The sequence below is a fragment of the Mesoplodon mirus genome (assembly GCF_964341445.2).
Source record: "Mesoplodon mirus genome assembly, chromosome: 3".
Taxonomy (NCBI): Eukaryota; Metazoa; Chordata; class Mammalia; order Artiodactyla; family Ziphiidae; genus Mesoplodon; species Mesoplodon mirus.
In genome coordinates, this window is record NC_138978.1 from 89,408,965 (window position 1) to 89,427,687 (window position 18,723).

Sequence of the window (18,723 nt, forward strand, 5' to 3'; positions counted from 1 at the left end):
TTTAACAAAATAGCTATAAAATGACACAAACATATCATTTTGAAGGCTACTTAAAAGTCTGTATTAATTAAAATAAACCAATTACTACATCTTAAAGTTCTCTTGAGATTTTAGTTATCTTTATCCCAGGTCAAAATGCATAGTGACAGGGCCAACCAGCTGGGCCAGTTCCAGACCCCTGTGCCCAGACATCACAGGCAGTGGAGAGACACTTATCATTGGATTGTCCTGACGTCTTGGCCTCTGTACCAAGACATATGGGTACTTGGCTTGGTCTCACTAACACCAACCACTCAATTCCTCATGTTAATGAATTGTAATGATTTTATTACTTTAGTTCTTTAGAGTAAATAGTATACTTGTTTGCTATCTCTTCAAGTTTTAATCATGGTATTGAAAGTTAATTACAAAAGATCAACTCTCTAGAAACTCAGTAATTATAAATGTTTTTGACACCTATGTCAAAACTTACCCTTCAATTAATAATATCAGGTTGATGTTTCTTAGATTTTTTAAGGTATCAACTACATACTCACAAATGTCATTAGATTACACACACACACACAAATGATGTTTAAATGTTTATGGCCTAGAAACTGACCAACAAGTTAACATAGAAAAGCCAAAATGGGGCTTCCCTGGTGGCACAGTGGTTAAGAATCCGCCTGCTAGTGCAGGGGACACGGGTTCATGCCCTGGTCCAGGAAGATCTCACACGCTGCAGAGCAAATAAGCCCGTGCGCCACAACTACTGAGCTTGCACTCTAGAGCCGGCAAGCCACAACTACTGAGCCTGCCTGCTGCAGTTACTGAAGTCCACGCGCCTAGAGCCCATGCTCTGCAACAAGAGAAGCCACTGCAATGAGAAGCCCACGCACCGCAATGAAAAGTAGCCCCCGCTCGCCACAACTAGAGAAAGCCTGAACTCAGCAATGAAGACCCAACGTAGCCAAAAATAAATAAAAAATTAAAAAAAAAAGAAAAACCCAAATGTTTAAGGTAGGCCCCCTGTACCTGATTTAAGTGGAATCATCTCCTAATGGCTGTTTAAAGCACCCGAATAAGACAATTTTTCCATTTTCTTCTCTAGATCCTCAATGGTGTCTTGCCAGGTAGTCCGTGAGGCTCCATCCCACCAAATTCCAGTCAGGATTCAGCTGGCAAAGGGGCAATCCTGCTAAGCATAAGCCAAAAAAATTATCTGGGGAGAGTTCAGGAAACAAATGTCCCAGTCTAGGGTCTGGTGCCTGGGCAACAGCAGATCTGAGCTGTTAGCACGCTGGCGGGGGCTGAGCGTGAGGGCTGGCCCACCCACACGGAGGTCTCTTGGTCATTTCAGACCTGCTCATCTGAGTAGCTGCTTGGTGCAGGGAGCCAGAAAAAAGAAGCCCAAGACAGAGTTCTTGCCCTCTGAGATGGTAGAATATGAAACAAAATGTTACGGACCACAGCATTGTCCAACTTTGGGAGAGATGAGACTTTTGCTGTGGAGGAGGCATGGGAAGATTGAACAGGTGCTGGGCTCTGAAGGCTCATCGGGCTTGGATCTTGGGGTGGGCGTGGGTGGTGAACCAGGGAGAACATCACCCAGACTTCTGTGCTGTCAGTCAGCATCAGTCAGCCTGGATTTCTTTATTTTTTTAAATTTTTTGGTCACACTGTGCGGCATGGGGGATCTTAGTTCCCTGACCAGGGATCGAACCCACATCCCCTGAAATGGAAGCACAGAGTCTTAACCACTGGACCGCCAGGGAAGTCCCAGCCTGGATTCTTATCATGCTCAGAATCACCAGATTATAAGAAGACAATTTCTGCAGAACTGCTGCTCAGTTGATTAGGCAGGTCCAGAAAATGAGTGTGCAGGCTTTTGGTTGGAATGTCATTGTTGTAGCCATCACAAAATATTTATCAGTGTATTTATCACCATAGGCTGCAAGAAACTAGACCATGCTAATCAGGATGGGTTCGGTTCTCTGAGATGCCATAAGAGGCATCTCAGGGGTAAATAGCTGACATGGCCTGCACCCAAATCCCCCTGAGTCTTTGTTAACCAAAGGAGTACAGGTTCTGTCCTGTCAGGAGCTCCTGGAGGCCTCACTAGACTAGACATGGACGTGATCCAGGCTTCAGCCCCCAGCAGAGCCTGTGTCCTCCAGCATCCAGAAGTCCATCAGTGGACTTGGGGCCCCAAGGCTTTCATGATTTCACAATCAGCATCCCTCGCTGCCCTGGGTTTGGGGCTACAAAGGTCCAAACAACAGTCCAGAAGCATGCAGACATAACTTTCCCAGTGGCCTCTCTTCTCAGGAGACTGTCTCTTTCAGAGCCAACTCTGAGCTTTGCAGGCTCTGGGCAACAGAAGGTTACTGGAGGATTATCAAAGGATTAGGGGGCTTTGCTGAGTGAGCATGTATGGGTACTTTCTGCCAGAGTGATTTTTCTGAAACAGATCAGATCATGCCACCCCTCTATGGCTCTGTGTCTCCTGCAGCTGTATTTGGAAAAGTGTTGCCCAACCATACTCTGCATCAAACTCACCCAACCGATGGAGTAGTTATTAAAATGCAGATTCCTGAGTCTACTCCCTTGTCAGTTGAATCTGAACTTCTGTGTGCAGCTTTCAGGAACCACAGTTAAGACAAGTTCCCCACTAAAGTCGGAGGACCAAAGTATATTACAGGATAAAGTCCAAATGCTTAGCCTGGAGGATAAGGCCCACCAGGATGTTGCTATGCCTGTCTCTATCTTCTCACTCCTCCTGGAAGCACTTACCTACCCTGCACCCCCAGTGATGTACCTCATAGAATTAAGGTCTCCCTCTCACCCCCATGATGTTCCTACTACTTAGAACACCCTCCCTCCCAGCCCCACTTCCCTTCCCCTCGTTACTCTTTAATTCTTAACAATTAGCTCAGCCATTGTCTTCTCTGGATTAGACATGCCTCCTCTAGGTACCTCTTAGTGGTGCCCACACTGACTCATAACCATTTGGTACTTGTCTTTCTTCCCATTGGACTATTAGCTCCATGAGATGGGGCCATGTCTTGTCCTGGTTTCCAAGTGTGTGCTATGCTCCCTGGCCCTTAGCAGAGGCTCAGAAACAGTTGGGTCTTGCCATCTCTCAAGTTTTCATGTTAGAGGTACCACCTTGGGTCTATTTGGGTTGAGTAAATCTTCTTAACAAAACCCAAATATTGGCAGTGGTGATTGTTTTTAAATTCTAATCTCTCAAAGACAACGATGGGAATAATAAAGAAGTAATAAACTTAGGCTATGAGATGAATTATGTACACCTTACTGGAGATTGTTAGGCATTATATGTGCAACAAATTTCAAATGGAGGTACAATCATGGTGTGGCCCTGTCCTAAATGTACAAAATCACACTCAGGGGGCCGGAGTTAGAAGGCGGGGGTGTTGGACGGGTGGGCCACCGCTGGGAGTTGAGGAACCCAGGGCCGAAGCTAAGATAGGGGGTCAGGACCTCCAAGGAGAAAGGAGTCAGAGGTCTGGGTCAGCACTGGCAGGTGTCCTGAGGGTGGTTGCTTCCAGCATTAAGTAACTTTACCAAATCCTGAAGGCAGCACATTGCAGGGGCACAAACACCACCATCATCAAGAGTCAGGAGCTGGGTAAAAAGTGGGCCAAGAATGGTGAAGAGTTTGGGAAAGGCGGGCCAGCACTTCTCTCCAGGAGCCCTTGGGATAGCAAGCCAGTCCTTCATGACGGGGTTTTATAACAAAGGCCTTGTTTTGGGCAGTCAGCTGAAGGTAGCTGTGGGCCCTGGGCATGTGTTCATGGGAACATGACATCTAGGGGAGGATGGGCATCTGGACAGGATTGTCAGGAACCCCTGATAAAATTCTTACCAGCCTCCCCGCTCTTTCTCCCTTTAAAAATGAAGAACCTAGGGGTAAGACAGGAATAAAGACACAGACCTACTAGAGAATGGACTTGAGGATATGGGGAGGGGGAAGGGTAAGCTGTGACAAAGCGAGAGAGTGGCATGGACATATATACACTACCAAACGTAAGGTAGATAACTAGTGGGAAGCAGTCTCATAGCACAGGGAGATCATCTCAGTGCTTTGTGACCACCTAGAGGGGTGGGATAGGGAGGGTGGGAGGGAGGGAGACACAAGAGGGAGGAGATATGGGAACATTTGTATACGTATAACTGATTCACTTTGCTATAAAGCAGAAACTAACACACCATTGTAAAGCAATTATACTCCAATAAAGATGTAAAAAAATAAAAAAATAAACAGCAGAAATTTATTTCTCACAGTTCTGGAGTCTGGAACTCTGAAGTCAGGGTGTCAGCACAGGAGAGTTCTGGTGAGGATGCTTTTCTGGGTCACAGACTCCTGACTTCTCACTGTATCTTCATGTGGCCAAGAGCAGAGAAAGGAAGCAAGCTTTCTTGTTCTGTCTCTGACTCTGGCACTGACCACGGCTTTTGTGGTTTTGGAAAAGGCCACCATCCCTCTTCCTGCTCTGGTCAACCGTAAATGGTGACATTTTCATCAACTGCCCCGGCCCCCCAATGAAGTCATCTCATGAAATGGTGAGCCTCTGAGTCTGCGTGTTTGAAACTTTAGTAACACTCTGAAAGCTGTGGGCCTCTTTACAGCAGGTGTCTCTGATACAAGATGCAGGTCCCTAAACACTGCTGCCTGTTTTACCTCTGCACACTTTTTTTACAAACTTGGCCTGACAGAAAGCTCATGTTTGGCCTCCCTGGATTAACTGAGTCTCTTCCCAGAGCCCCAGGGAGTGTCAGCACCGGAGTGTTTATTCCAAATGTCTCACCACTCATGCTTCTTTAGCTTTCTTAAATCCTTTTGTCTTCTTATTTCCAGTTTGGCCAGTACCTGCCATTCTTTTCACCTCATCAGAAGGTTGAATGAAACAATGTTTGTTCACCAGATTTCCCATGGAACCATGTTTTTGGGGAGTATCAGAGAGGCAGATTGTTTCTGTGTTCTCCAGCCTCTGTCCTGGGCTTTGGTCCTCCCAGCTTGGCTGTGTGCATGACCTTGGGCGTGTGCCCACCTCCAGGTGGCCACCCTTACCCCCCAGTCCCACTGTACTCTGTTTCATCATCATTTCAACCCCTTCTCCATCCAACCTTGCTGTTCCAATCCCAAAGTTTGTTTCTCCTAGTGTTTTAAGCATTGCAGTGCCCTTTGGTGGTCATTGTAGATGTACTGTGCTTTTGAGAAGAGGTCTGACAAGTACATACATGCAATTTTGGGCCTTTGTTTGATACTGGTCTGTTGCTCTGGTGCTTTTAATTAAAAGGGAGGGAGGTATGAGTGTGGGCTGAAGACAGGACTGGGGTCATCAAGACTTGAGCCTGATCTATCTCTGACATTGAGTTTCCCTCTGGCCTTGGGTGAGTTCCTTAAATTTTGAATGAAGACTCTAATGAAGGGTCCAGGAGTTTCTTGGGGACATGCTAAATATTGTTGAAAACACTAATTATTGAAAATATCTTCTCAATGGCACAGCTGTATCCGTTGGAAAATGCCAAATTTCTTTTTGCAAGTCCAGGGTCAGATACCCTAGCTTCCCTCTGCTTGAGCACCATCAGATAGCTGTCTCATTTTTCATCAAAATAGGAATAGCAGGCATGGGCATTCATTAATTGTAGCTATTAAAAAAAAAAAACCAAACTCCTGAGCAAATTCAAGTAGAATGTGATTGTGAAAGCCAAGGCCTGTTGCCAAAGAAAGGTGTGTGTGTGTGTGTGTGTGTGTGTGTGTGTGTGTGCGCGCGCGCGCGCGCTCTGGGTCACCTGCTATGTTATGTAATAGCTGATCCTTGACCCCTGGATGTTATCCAGTGAGTAGCTGGTTGGATTTGGGGTCTAATGTGCCTTGGGAGCTGTTCATAGCCTTGCTGGGAACTAGATGACTATGGCGTTTCAATCCTGCTTGATAAACAGTCTCTTCCCCTGGTCCATCTGACACAGCCCGGCTGGTTTGCAGGACTGGCAATCGCCTACTGTGTCTCTAGAGAAAGGCTCTGAATGGTCAGCGAGGAGCTGCCACAGAGTTCTTGGCAGCCCATCCCAGGTTTGCTGGAAGGGTTCTGGGGAATTTTGAGGACATCTATTCTTCTATGCAGGGATTTACAGGCTTCCTCTGTTAAGGAACTTTAACATTCTAAGCAGCTGCTTTAGTTTTTTGGAGGGAACGTATGTATTACTTCCACTCTAAGCCAGGCTCTTTCTTTGGGGCTGGGCCAAGGCCTGTTGCTGCCAGTGCACAGGGCCTAGGGGACCATTACAGCATTGGATTTGTCTAGAACAGCCTATTTTTAGCTGTTGGGTGAATCAAACATGATATCTGTATCACACCACCTAAGTCAACCAAGCCAGGCTGCTGTAATGTAACCAAGATACAGACTAATTTGAGGCACCTAATGGCAGGGGGCAGCGTGCTGCACTGCCAGACAGCTCTGTTCCACACACACACTCAGGGCCCAGAGTCTTCCCATCCTGTGGATCTGCCATCCTGAATCCTTAAGCTTGTTTCCATGGTTACCACAGAGCCAAGTTCCAGTCGGTAGAGTTGGGGAAAGAGCATGGAGGGCCCCTCCTGGTCTGATGTCACACTTGTCACTTCCACTCCATTCTGCTAAAGAGAGCTTAGTGACCAGGCCACATGTGCCACAAGGCTTGAGTAATGCTGTCTCTACCTGGGCAACTTGGCACCAAGTCACTGTTCTGTTATTGTGGAAGAAGAAGTGAATGGATGTAGTGCATAGCTAGGAGCCTCCCCGTAGCCTATTCTTTTACATCATTAAGATACTTTACGAGTTCTGTGTTCAAAGCCTGCCCTCAGGGCTGGATTCATGGGTGAGAGGCCTGTGCGCTTGTGCTTGATTTAATGCCCTGCTATTGCCATCTTGAAATTCTAAATAATTTTTTAATAAGCTTTCACTTTTCACTGGGCCCGCAAAATTACGTAGCCAGTTCTGCCTGCCATTTCCCAAATTAGCATTTTCATTCTACCCTATTCAATATTAACTGAAAATCCATTTTATAGTAAGACAATCATGAAAGGTCACAGGAGGGATGGGATGCAAAGGTGAGTAAGGTTCAATATCTGGCATCTTCCAATTCAGCAGGGGGGTGAGAGAAGTGGAGGAGTTATCATTCAGAAGAGTCCTCCACACGCTGCTGTGAATATTCCTGGGGTGGCCTCTGATGGTGGTGGTGTTGTCAGGGGGTAGCGGGTGGTGGTGTAAGATATTAACTCTGGACAGGATAGTTTTTAAATGAATTGTTTCAAGCCTACAAAAAATAGAGAGAGTAATCTTACAACTATCTATGTATCCACCCCTTAGTTTTGTCAACTCTTAATATGTTACCATGCTTGCTTCAGATATTTTAAAGAAATTTGAGTATTACACATATATTTGAGCCTCCTTTGTGTCTCTTCCTGAATCTCATTCCCCTCCCTCCCACCTAGAAGCGATCATGTCCTAAATTTGGTGTTCATAATCCTCAAGCATAGCATTTTTCACTCCTTATATATGTATCTATAAATAATTTTTAGTACTTTCACGTTTTAAATTTTATAAAAATGGCAGCATACACTATTCATTCATTAATTCAACAAATACTTACTGAGTAGCTACTATGGCCAGGCACTGTTTTCGGCACTGGGGGTGGGGGAAATGCTGGCCAACTCCACCGAGCGGGCCGTCACCATTGCTGGTGTGCTGCAGTCTGTCACCGAGTGTACCAAGCAGATCTGCCTAGGCATGCTGGAGATGCTCTCCCAGTCCCCAGAATGGAGAGTTAAGACCATTTTGTACCAGCCTATGCCAGATAGCTCTCTAGTCATCTGTGAGGTTGGCCAAGTTTGGTGCAGAGATGCTGCAGGCTACCCCACACCATCGATGACCTGGAGGGACCACCTCTAGATGCCTACTCAATTCAAGGACAACACACCATTTCTCCACTCCATCTGGCTAAGGTGAACCAGGTGGCAAGACAACTATCTCACTTTGCCGTGATGCACGGTGAGACTGGATTTACCAGAATTGACCCCAGCCTTCCAGAGATCAAGGCTATTGGGCAAGTTTGGATGCATTTAGTCAAACTACCCATGAACTCACCATTCCAAATAGCTTAATTGGCTGCATAGTCAGGCACCAAGGCACCAACATTAATGATATCTGCCAGATGTCCAGGGCCCAGATCAGAACTGCCAACCCAGTAGAAGGCTCTCCTGGAAGGTAGATTACTGTCACTGGTTCTGTTGCCAGTATTAGTCTGGCCCGGAATCTAATCAATGCCAGGCTATCCTCTGAGAAGGGCATGAGGTGCAGCTAGAATGGTGTAGGTTCACTCATAACCCCTTTTTGCTGTATTCTCATAATCCAGCTGTGTAATTTCTGGTCAGTGATTTCCAGGTTTTAAATTATATCTAAGTGTTCAGTTTCTACACAAATTTATCTTCCCCAGGAATTTAAAAATCACATTCTCTGTTCAGTTGTTAATGCTGGGATTCATATTTAGCTTATTTTATAAGCTTTTCTCTGTTTTTAGTTTTGTTTTGGGTTTTTTGGCTCATGGATTTTATTTATGTTTGTTGATAAGAAATGTAAGAGCAGAATGTTAAATTCAGTTTAGTTCTGTAATGTCAAGAATTAAAAATAAAAAATGGTTTGGTTAGTAACAACCAGAGAAAGTAAGAGACTAAACAAAATTCCTGCCCTCATGGAGTTTGTATTCTAGAGGAGCAAAGAGACAATAAGCAAGAAGAGAAAGTAAAAACATACAGTATGTTTGATAGTGATAACTGATTTATCAATTTTGAAATACATACTTTTAATTAGTTCATTTCCACTGCTTCATGACATCAATAGCATGAATTGGACATAATTCATTTATCAATTCTTTGGTTGATTAATATTCAGATTGATTTTTGATATTCTTCTATTAGAAACAAGATTACAAAGAGTACACCTGACCATGTCTCCACATGCACTAATACAGAATAGGCCTAGAAGGAGACTGTTGGGCCAGTGGACATGCATGTCTTCAACTTCATTCGATGTTTCCAAATTGCTGTTCAAAATGATCATATCCATGTACACTCTGCAGAAAAGGGTTGCCATAGCAGACCTGAAGCTGCTGCGTTCTAGAAGGGCCTGCCTGCTAGGTTGGCCCTTGGCTGGTGCCTGCGAACTCAGATTTCTGGAGTGTTCCCACTGTTCTTTAACAGATAAGGGTGGTTACCTGTGCCTCAACTGTGCAACACTGTTGTTTATGCAGAGCACCTGCTTTCCCTCTGGGAGTCTGGAATTTTGGAACCTGCTAGTTGGAAACTGCTTATGTGACACAATAAAAACCTTGGGTGCTGCGTCACTAATGGGCTTCCTGGGGCAGAAACACCCATGTGTTGCTGTGTTGCTGTGTTTTTGCTGCTGTGAAATGACTTTTTATTTGGATTTTCATTTCCTTGTCTGTTAGTGAGGTTAAGCATCTTTTCATATGTTTAGTGACCATTTGAGTTCCTCTCCTGTGATGTGCCTATCATATTCTTTGCTCACTTTTCTTTTGGGTTGTTTGTCTTATCTTACTGCATCATAGGAGTTCTTTATATCTGGACACTAACTTTCTGTTCCTTATGTGTATTGAAAAATAATTTCTCTCTCTTTAGGGTCCATCTTTATTTTTTAGAATGTGTTTTGTTTTATGGAAGTTTTTCATTTTAATGTATTCAAGTTATTATTCTTTCCCCTGTGGTATGTGTGTGTGTGTGTGTGCACGCACACATGTGTTTGTCTTGTTGTGTGTCTTCTTTTTTACTTAATTTTATTTTTTTATACAGCAGGTTCTTATTAGTCATCAATTTTATTCACATCAGTGTATACATGTCAATCCCAATCACCCAATTCATCACACCACCAACCCCACCCCCCCCCCACTTTCCCCCCTTGGTGTCCATACGTTTGTTCTCTACATCTGTGTCTCAAATTCTGCCCTGCAAACCGGTTCATCTGTACCATTTTTCTAGGTTCCTGCAACTTTACCAAATTCATTGCTTAGCTCTAGTAGTTTTCTGGTGGTATCTTTAGGATTGTCTATGTATAGTATCATGTCATCTGCAAAGTGACAGTTTTACTTCTTCTTTTCCTATTTGGATTCCTTTTATTTCTTTTTCTTCTCTGATTGCTGTGGCTAGGACTTCCAAAACTATGTTGAATAGTAGTGGTGAGAGTGGACATCCTTGTCTTGTTCCTGATCTTAGAGGAAATGCTTTCAGTTTTTCACCATTGAGAATGATGTTTGCTGTGGGTTTGTCGTATATGGCCTTTATTACATTGAGGTAGGTTCCCTCTCTGCCCACTTTCTGGAGAGTTTTTATCATAAATGGGTGTTGAATTTTGTCAAAAGCCTTTTCTGCATTTATTGAGATGATCATATGGTTTTTGTTCTTCAATTTGTTAATACGGTGTATCACACTGAATGATTTGCATATATTGAAGAGTCCTTGCATCTCTGGGATAAATCCCACCTGATCATGGTGTATGATCCTTTTCATGTGCTGTTGGATTCTGTTTGCTATTATTTTGTTGAGGATTTTTTGCATCTATATTCATCAGTGATATTGGTCTGTAATGTTCTTTTTTTGTAGTATCTTTGTCTGGTTTTGTTACTATGTGGCCTCATAGAATGAGTTTGGGAGTGTTCCTTCTTCCTCAATTTTTTGGAAGAGTTTGAGAAGGATGGGTGTTAGCGCTTCTCTACATGTTTGATAGAATTCACCTGTGAAGCCATCTGGTCCTGAACTTTTGTTTGTTGGAAGATTTTTCATCACAGTTTCAATTTCATTACTTGTGATTGGTCTGTTCACATTTTCTATTTCTTCCTGGTTCAGTCTTGGAAAGTTATACCTTTCTAAGAATTTGTCCATTTCTTCCAGGTTGTCCATTTTATTGGCATAGAGTTGCTTATAGTAGTCTCTTAGGATGCTTTGTATTTCTGCGGTGTCTGTTGTAATTTCTCCTTTTTCATTCCTAATTTTATTGATTTGAGTCCTCTCCCTCTTTTTCTTGATGACTCTGGCTAAGGGTTTATCAATTTTGTTTATCTTCTCAAAGAACCAGCTTTTAGTTTTATTGATCTTTGTTATTGTTTTCTTTGTTTCTATTTCATTTATTTCTGCTCTGATATTTATGATTTCTTTCCTTCTGCTAACTTTGGGTTTTGTTCGTTCTTCTTTCTCTAGTTCCTTTAGGTGTAAGATTAGATTGTTTATTTGAGATTTTTCTTGTTTCTTGAGGTAGGCTTGTATAGCTATAAACTTCCCTCTTAGAACTGCTTTTGCTGCATCCCATAGGTTTTGGATCGTCGTGTTTTCCTTGTCATTTGTCTCTAGGTATTTTTTGATTTCCTCTGATTTCTTCAGTGATCTCTTGGTTATTTAGTAATGTATTGTTTAGCCTCCAGTGTGTTTGTGTTTTTTACGTTTTTTTCCCTGTAATTCATTTCTAATATCATAGTGTTGTGGTCAGAAAAGATGCTTGATATGATTTAAATTTTCTTAAATTTACTGAGGCTTGATTTGTGATGCAAGATGTGATCTATCCTGGAGAATGTTCCATGTGCACTTGAGAAGAAATTGTAATCTGTGGTTTTTGGGTGGAATGTCCTATAAATATCAATTAAATCTATCTGGTCTTTTGTGTCATTTAAAGCTTGTGTTTCCTTATTTATTTTCATTTTAGATGACCTGTCCATTGGTGTAAGTGAGTTGTTAAAGTCCCCCATTATTATTGTGTCACTGTCGATTTCCTCTTTTATAGCTGTTAGCAGTTACCTTATGTATTGAGGTGCTCCTATGTTGGGTGCATATATATTTATAATTGTTATATCTTCTTCTTGGATTGATCTCTTGATATTATGTAGTGTCCTTCCTTGTCTCTTGTAACATTGTTTATTTTAAAGTCTATTTTATCTGATATGAGCATTGCTACTGCAGCTTTCTTTTGATTTCCATGGAATATCTTTTTCCATCCCCTCACTTTCAGTCTGTATGTGTCCCTAGGTCTGAAGTGGGTCTCTTGTAGACAGCATATAGATGGGTCTTGTTTTTGTATCCATTCAGCCAGTCTGTGTCTTTTGGTTGGAGCATTTAATCCATTCACGTTTAAGGTAATTATCGATACGTATGTTCCTATGACCATTTTCTTAATTGTTTTGGGTTTGTTTTTGTAGGTCCTTTTCTTCTCTCTTGTGTTTCCCACTTAGAGAATTTCCTTTAGCATTTGTTGTAGAGCTGGTTTGGTGGTGCTGAATTCTCTTAGCTTTTGCTTGTCTGTAAAGCTTTTGATTTCTCCATCGAATCTGAATGAGATCCTTGCCAGGTAGAGTAATCTTGGTTGTAGGTTCTTCCCTTTCATCACTTTAAGTATACTATGCCACTCCCTTCTGGTTTGCAGAGTTTCTTCTGAGAAATCAGCTGTTAACTTTATGGGAGTTCCCTTGTATGTTAGTTTTCGTTTTTCCCTTGCTGCTTTCAATAATTTTTCTTTGTCTTTAATTTTTGCCAGTTTGATTACTGTGTCTCAGCATGTTTCTCCTTGGGTTTATCCTGTATGGAACTTGCTGCGCTTCCTGGACTTGGATGGTCATTTCCTTTCCCATGTTAGGGAAGTTTTTGACTATAATCTCTTCAAATATTTTCTCAGGTGTTTTCTCTCTCTCTTCTCCTTCTGGGACCCCTATAATGTGAATGTTGTTGCTTTTAATATTGTTCCAGAGGTCTCTTAGGCTGTCTTCATTTCTTTTCATTCTTTTTTCTTTATTCTGTTCCGCAGCAGTGAATTCCACCATTCTGTATTCCAGGTCACTTATCTGTTCTTCTGCCTCAGTTATTCTGCTATTGATTCCTTCTAGTGTAGTTTTCATTTCAGTTATTTTATTGTTCATCTCTGTTTGCTTGTTCTTTAATTCTTCTAGGCTTTGTTAAACATTTCTTGCATCTTCTCGATCTTTGCCTCAATTCATTTTCTGAGGTCCTGGATCATCTTCACTATCATTATTCTGCTTGCTTTTTCTGGAAGGTTGCCTATCTCCACTTCATTTAGTTGTTTTTCTGGGGTTTTATCTTGTTCCTTCATCTGGTACATAGCCCTCTGCCTTTTCATCTTGTCTATCTTTCTGTGAATGTGTTTTTTGTTCCACAGGCTGCAGGATTGTAGTTCTTCTTGCTTCTGCTGTCTGCCCTCTGGTGGATAAGGCTATCTAAGAGGTTTGTGCAAGTTTCCTGATGGGAGGGACTGGTGGTGGGTAGAGCTGACTGTTGCTCTGGTGGGCAGAGCTCAGTAAAACTTTAATCCTCTTGACTACTGATGGGTGGGGCTGGGTTCCCTCCCTGTTGGTTGTTTGGCCTGAGGCAACCCAAAACTGGAGCCTACCTGGGCTCTTTGGTGGGGCTAATGGCAGACTCTGGGAGGGCTCACAACAAGGAGTACTTCCCAGAACTTCTGCTGCCTGTGCCCTTGTCCCCACGGTGAGCCACAGCCACCCCCTGCCTCTGCAGGAGACCCTGCAACACTAGCAGGTAGGTCTGGTTCATTCTCCCCTGGGGTCACTGCTCCTTCCCCTGGGTCCCGATGCACACACTACTTTGTGTGTGCCCTCCAAGAGTGGAGTCTGTTTCCCCCAGTCCTGTGGAAGTCCTACAATCAAATCCCACTAGCCTTGAAAGTCTCATTCTCTAGGAATTCCTCCTCCCGTTGCTGCACCCACAGGTTGGGAAGCCTGACGTGGGGCTGAGAACCTTCACTCCAGTGGGTGGACTTCTGTGGTATAAGTGTTCTCCACTCTGTGAGTCACACACCCAGCAGTTACAGGATTTGATTTTACTGTGATTGCGCCCCTCCTACCATCTCATTGTGGCTTCTCCTTTGTCTTTGGATGTGGGGTATCTTTTTTGGTGAGTTCCAGTGTCTTCCTGTCGATGACTGTCCAGCAGCTAGTTGTGATTCTGGTGTTCTCACAAGAGGGAGTGAGAGCACGTCCTTCTACTCTGCCATCTTGGTTCCTCAGCTGTTGTGTGTCTTCTGAGAGGCTGTATGGACCAATGATTAAGAATATGGGCAGTGGACATAGACATAGAGAATAGACTTGAGGACGTCACGGGTAAGGGGGGAAGCTGGGGCAAAGTGAGAGCAGCGTCGACATATATACACTACTGAATGTAAAACAGCTAGTGGGAAGCAGCAGTACAGCACAGGGAGATGAGCTCGGTGCTCAGTGCTTTTTGATGACCTAGAGGGGTGGGATAGGGAGGGTGGGAGGGAGGCTCAAGAGGGAGGGGATATGGGGACATATGTATGCATATGGCTGATTCACTTTGTTATACAACAGAAACTAACACAGTATTGTGAAGCAATTATACTCCAATAACGAAAAAAAAATATGGGCAGTGGAGCAGGACTCTGTGGGTTTAAATCCCAGCCCCACAACTACTGTTCAATTTAGGTGAAGTTAACCTCTCTGGGCCTCTGTTTGTTCACCTGTAATATGGAGATAATCACAGTTCTTGCTTATTAGGTAGTTGTACGGATTACATGATTAAACATGTCAAGTGTGTCAAACAGTGCTTGGCACATCGTTGGTGCTCAGTTAAGTGTTAACAACAAACATTATTGTTCAAGAAAACTTTTCTCACCCCAATGTGATGAAGACAGTGTCTAATGTTTTCTTCCTAAAATTTTCAGGTTTGGCTTTTCAAAAGTCTTTCAAAAAGTCTTTAGTTACTCTTCCTATTCCTTTTCTGTTTCCTTCCTTTCCCAAGCAAATCACTTGTAAGGCCATTAGCTGGGGTAGAGCAGGGTAGATATCCACGTGGGGCTGAGGGGGAGCCTTGATGGTCCTGAGTGGGGTGTAAGAGCCTAGAAGGGGTGAGGAGGGCATCCATGCAGGAAGGTGGACTGGTGTGGAGAGTCAGAGCCTGAGCAGGGAGAGGAAAGTGTGGATATCAGAGCCCTAGTACTGTGAGGGGGGATCCTTATGGGAGCGAGAGTGGTGGCAGAGATGGAAATTAGTTACTTCTAGGGGAAGTGTTCAAATAAGTAGATACATAAGTAGTAATAGAAGTAGGAAACTGATCAGTTCAGAATTTCAGAGAGTGACAACAATTAAAATAACAAAAAGTATAAAGTTGTATAATTGCTTAGCATTCTGTAGTTCTCAAAGCTCATGTCTTTATAGTGGTGAATACCACTGGGTACTCCAAAAAAGGGAGCCCCTCTCCAAAGGAGGGACTAAAAATAAATGGGGACTTCCTGGTTCTTCCCTGACACCTTTGCCCAAAAGCCCAAATTTAAAAATTTATCAACCTTACTGACCATGCTATTATGTTTCTAATAGCTTCTGAGTCAGCTGAGGAAACCAACATGGATGTTTGGAGCTGGGCCCTCAAACACCACTGGTTTATAGGTAGGAACCGATGTTGTGCTTTAAGACGTCTTGTTGCATGAAGTGAGGTAGATACAAGGCAGGTAAAAACTCAGGCTCAGGGGCTTCCCTGGTGGCGCAGTGGCTGAGGTCCGCCTGCCAATGCAGGGGACACGGGTTCGTGCCCCGGTCCGGGAAGATCCCACATGCCACAGAGCGGCTGGGCCCGTGAGCCATGGCTGCTGAGCCTGCGCGTCCAGAGCCTGTGCTCCGCAACTGGAGAGGCCACAACAGTGAGAGGCCCGCGTACCGCAAAACAAACAAAAAACAAACAAAAAACTCAGGCTCAGTTATACCCTCCTGTAAACTGGGCTGCTGTCAGTTGTTATCACTGAGGAGTATCTTGTACGCTGGGGCATCAGTCAAGATTGGAGACCTGAAATGATAGTTTCTGAGCTTGAAAATTATCTCCATTCTCTGTCCTTGGACTTATCTTTGAACGTCTGCTGTCCCATCTAAACTGGAGTTACTTGAAGTCCCTATTATAAAACAGAGGAAAGGAAACAAGTGGTATCAGGGTCCCTAAAAGGCACCCGGAGCTGCTTTTGCTGGTCTTCTAACCTCTGCTTTCTCACTAGAACAGGAGTGGGCACAGTATGGTCTGTGGACCAAATCCAGCCTCGCCCCTTCCCTTAGATATTGTCTACAGCTTCTTCCCTGTTAAAAGAGCCAAGCTGAGTAGTTGCTACCAGAGACTGTATGACCTGCAAAGTTAAAAATATGTACTACCTGGCCCCTTCAGAAAGTTTGATGACCCCCGTATGAGAATGTTAACACCATAGAGACATTGGCTGTGTCTTGTGCACTGCTTTAGTTCTAGAACGTGGAGAATTGGATGCTTTCTGCCCCTCCCCTGCCCTCAGTGTCCTCTCACCTTCTCTCTTACCCCTTTGCTTCCCTAGTAGGCATAAGAGGATGGACTCAGCAGTCAGTATCATTCAAGAGCAAAGAGATTGCCAAGCTCTGATAGAAAATGAGAATAGCACCACAGCAAAGCTGTGTGCCTGGGACGACGTCGACCAGGTGCTATGTCTGCACCGCTTTGTAGATAACATGTGCCCTCTGAAACTCACCACAACCCAAGATTATGGGGTTCAGCTACAAGAGGCTGTGGTCCCTTAGGAAAGTTACTAATGTACAAAACCAAAAGGATGACTGGTTTGGCCAAAGCCTGACTCACGAGACGTAAATGTCTGAGCCTTGATATCAGGCAGCTGCTCAGAAAGCCAAGTGTGTGTCATGGTGAGCTTTGGGAAAGGCTCTGAGGAGAGTATCTTTTGGGAGTTCTCATCCATATATGTCTCAATTCTTAAAGTAATAAATTAAGCTAAGAAACTGCTACATAATGACCTCCATGATGACCTAGGCTCAACTCTGGAGTCCCACATTGGAGAGTGGTGGTGCAGAGCTAGCTGCCCCATGACTCACCCCGCTTTCCATTGCTTTCCTGCTTTCCCAAAGGGCCTCGTGTGTCATGTGTAGACTTGAACCTGTGTGATCAATGACCACCTGTGACCCAGGAAAGAGGCCCACCAGGCCCTAGAAGCAGACTTTACACCAGCTGGGCAGGGATTTCTGGGTCTGGTGGGCATATCTCCTCAGACATGGGAGTGAAGTAACTGGAGGAGGACCAGAGTGGGGCCTGAAGGGAAGGCTGGATGGCCAGCCATGTAATTTAATCCTTCTGGGACTTGGTTTCCTTTTTCATTAAAACAGTGTAAACCAAACAATTATATAAGGGCTTAGTTTTTGAACAGGGAGTTATTTTCTAGCTCTGCAAGCCTGTAGGTCTATAAATCTGAAAACTTCTAGTGCCTGTTCTTTCTTCAACTTGACAAACACCTTGGACAAAATGTGGCAGTAATTATGCCCTGTGGACACCTGGCGTCATGAACCGTTCATCCCAGAGGACCTGCTGAGGCACTGAGTTACCACACTGAGGAAACCAAGCCCCAGATAGCCTGGGTCCAGGGGGCTGAGTGCTTCTGCCTGTTTCAGAAAGGTAATGCTGCCATTTTTTTCTAGGGGAAAACCTTCTTCCATTCTCCATAAAGCCCTCAGGCCTCTGGTCCAGAACTTCCTCCTCACTGGTCCCCGTGCAAATACCTAGGCTGCCACAAGAGACCCTTTCTTCCAAGCCCAGAGCTTTGCTGACCTCTTTTCTGCCCCATTTCCCTCTTCTTCTTTCTTTAGGAGAGCCATAGTAGTGGGACCAAATGAAGCTATGAGCTGTTCACTCATAGTAAAAGAGATTCTCTTTTGATCCCAGCTGTTTTAAAATCTCGAGTTCCACAAGGAAGTATGGAAGCTTAGAAAATCTGGTAGCAAGTCATATTCCTGGAATATCTGCTGAGTGGTCTTGTTTTCTGAACTGACTACATTTTCTCCTCCTCTTCTTTGTAAATCTCTCTTATTAAACCAGATTGGGAGATTTTTCAATAGATTAACATGTTCTCAGGAGATTTGGGCCAAGTTTCCAACTTGAATATTACTCAAACCCAAACAAAGTGTGTGCATGCCTCCTCCTTCTCGAGTTTTCCCTGCTTATGTTTCGTGACTAGTATTTTTAATTTTTATTTTTAAATGTTTTTTTTTTTTTTTTTTTGGCCACGCCTTGCAGTTTATGGGATCTTAGTTCCCAGAACTGGGTCCCCGGCAGTGGAAGCATGGAGTCCTAACCGCTGCAGCGCCAGGGAATTCCCTGTGACTAAAATTTTTTTAAAGCATAGCATCCCTGTTGTTTTGTCTGCCCTTTGCTACTGTCTTCGGCTGTCTGGAAGCATCATATTTTGGACCTACTTCTTTTCTGTTTTGTTCTTTTTTCTGAGTTTTTAAAATGTTCAGTTCAGCAAGTATTTTTTGAGTGTTTTCTGTGAGTCAGGAGCTGGGGAAAATGATGAAAAAGACAGACCTTGCCATTGGAGAGCTCGGGTGTAGTAGAGACAGTTAAACTGAGCTTTCCTCTCCAAGGCAGGGCAAGATTTTACCTATACCTGACTCTTCCCAGAGTCCATGATGCTTGCCTCAAACCCTTACCCCCCACCACGAATGACTGCTGATCCCCCTCCCTTCTTCCTTGTGATATTGTAGTTGCTAATATAAATTTACAGAACCAGCTGGATGCAACAGGGTGATGTAAGCACCTGGGTGTTCAGGGTGATCAATAGTACGCTCCTGGGCTCTCCCAAACTCTAGTCTAACCTTAGTTTAAGTGATTTTTTTTGGCTTTGG

At 43.8% G+C, this 18,723-nt stretch overlaps 1 pseudogene across 1 annotated transcript; it reads left to right on the plus strand.

Moving 5' to 3' along the window:
- The first annotated feature begins 7,688 nt into the window (after positions 1–7,688).
- On the plus strand, positions 7,689–8,349 carry LOC309800600 (poly(rC)-binding protein 1-like; annotated as a pseudogene). The gene has a single exon. The product of its transcript is annotated as a poly(rC)-binding protein 1-like (transcript).
- The last annotated feature ends 10,374 nt before the right edge of the window (positions 8,350–18,723 follow it).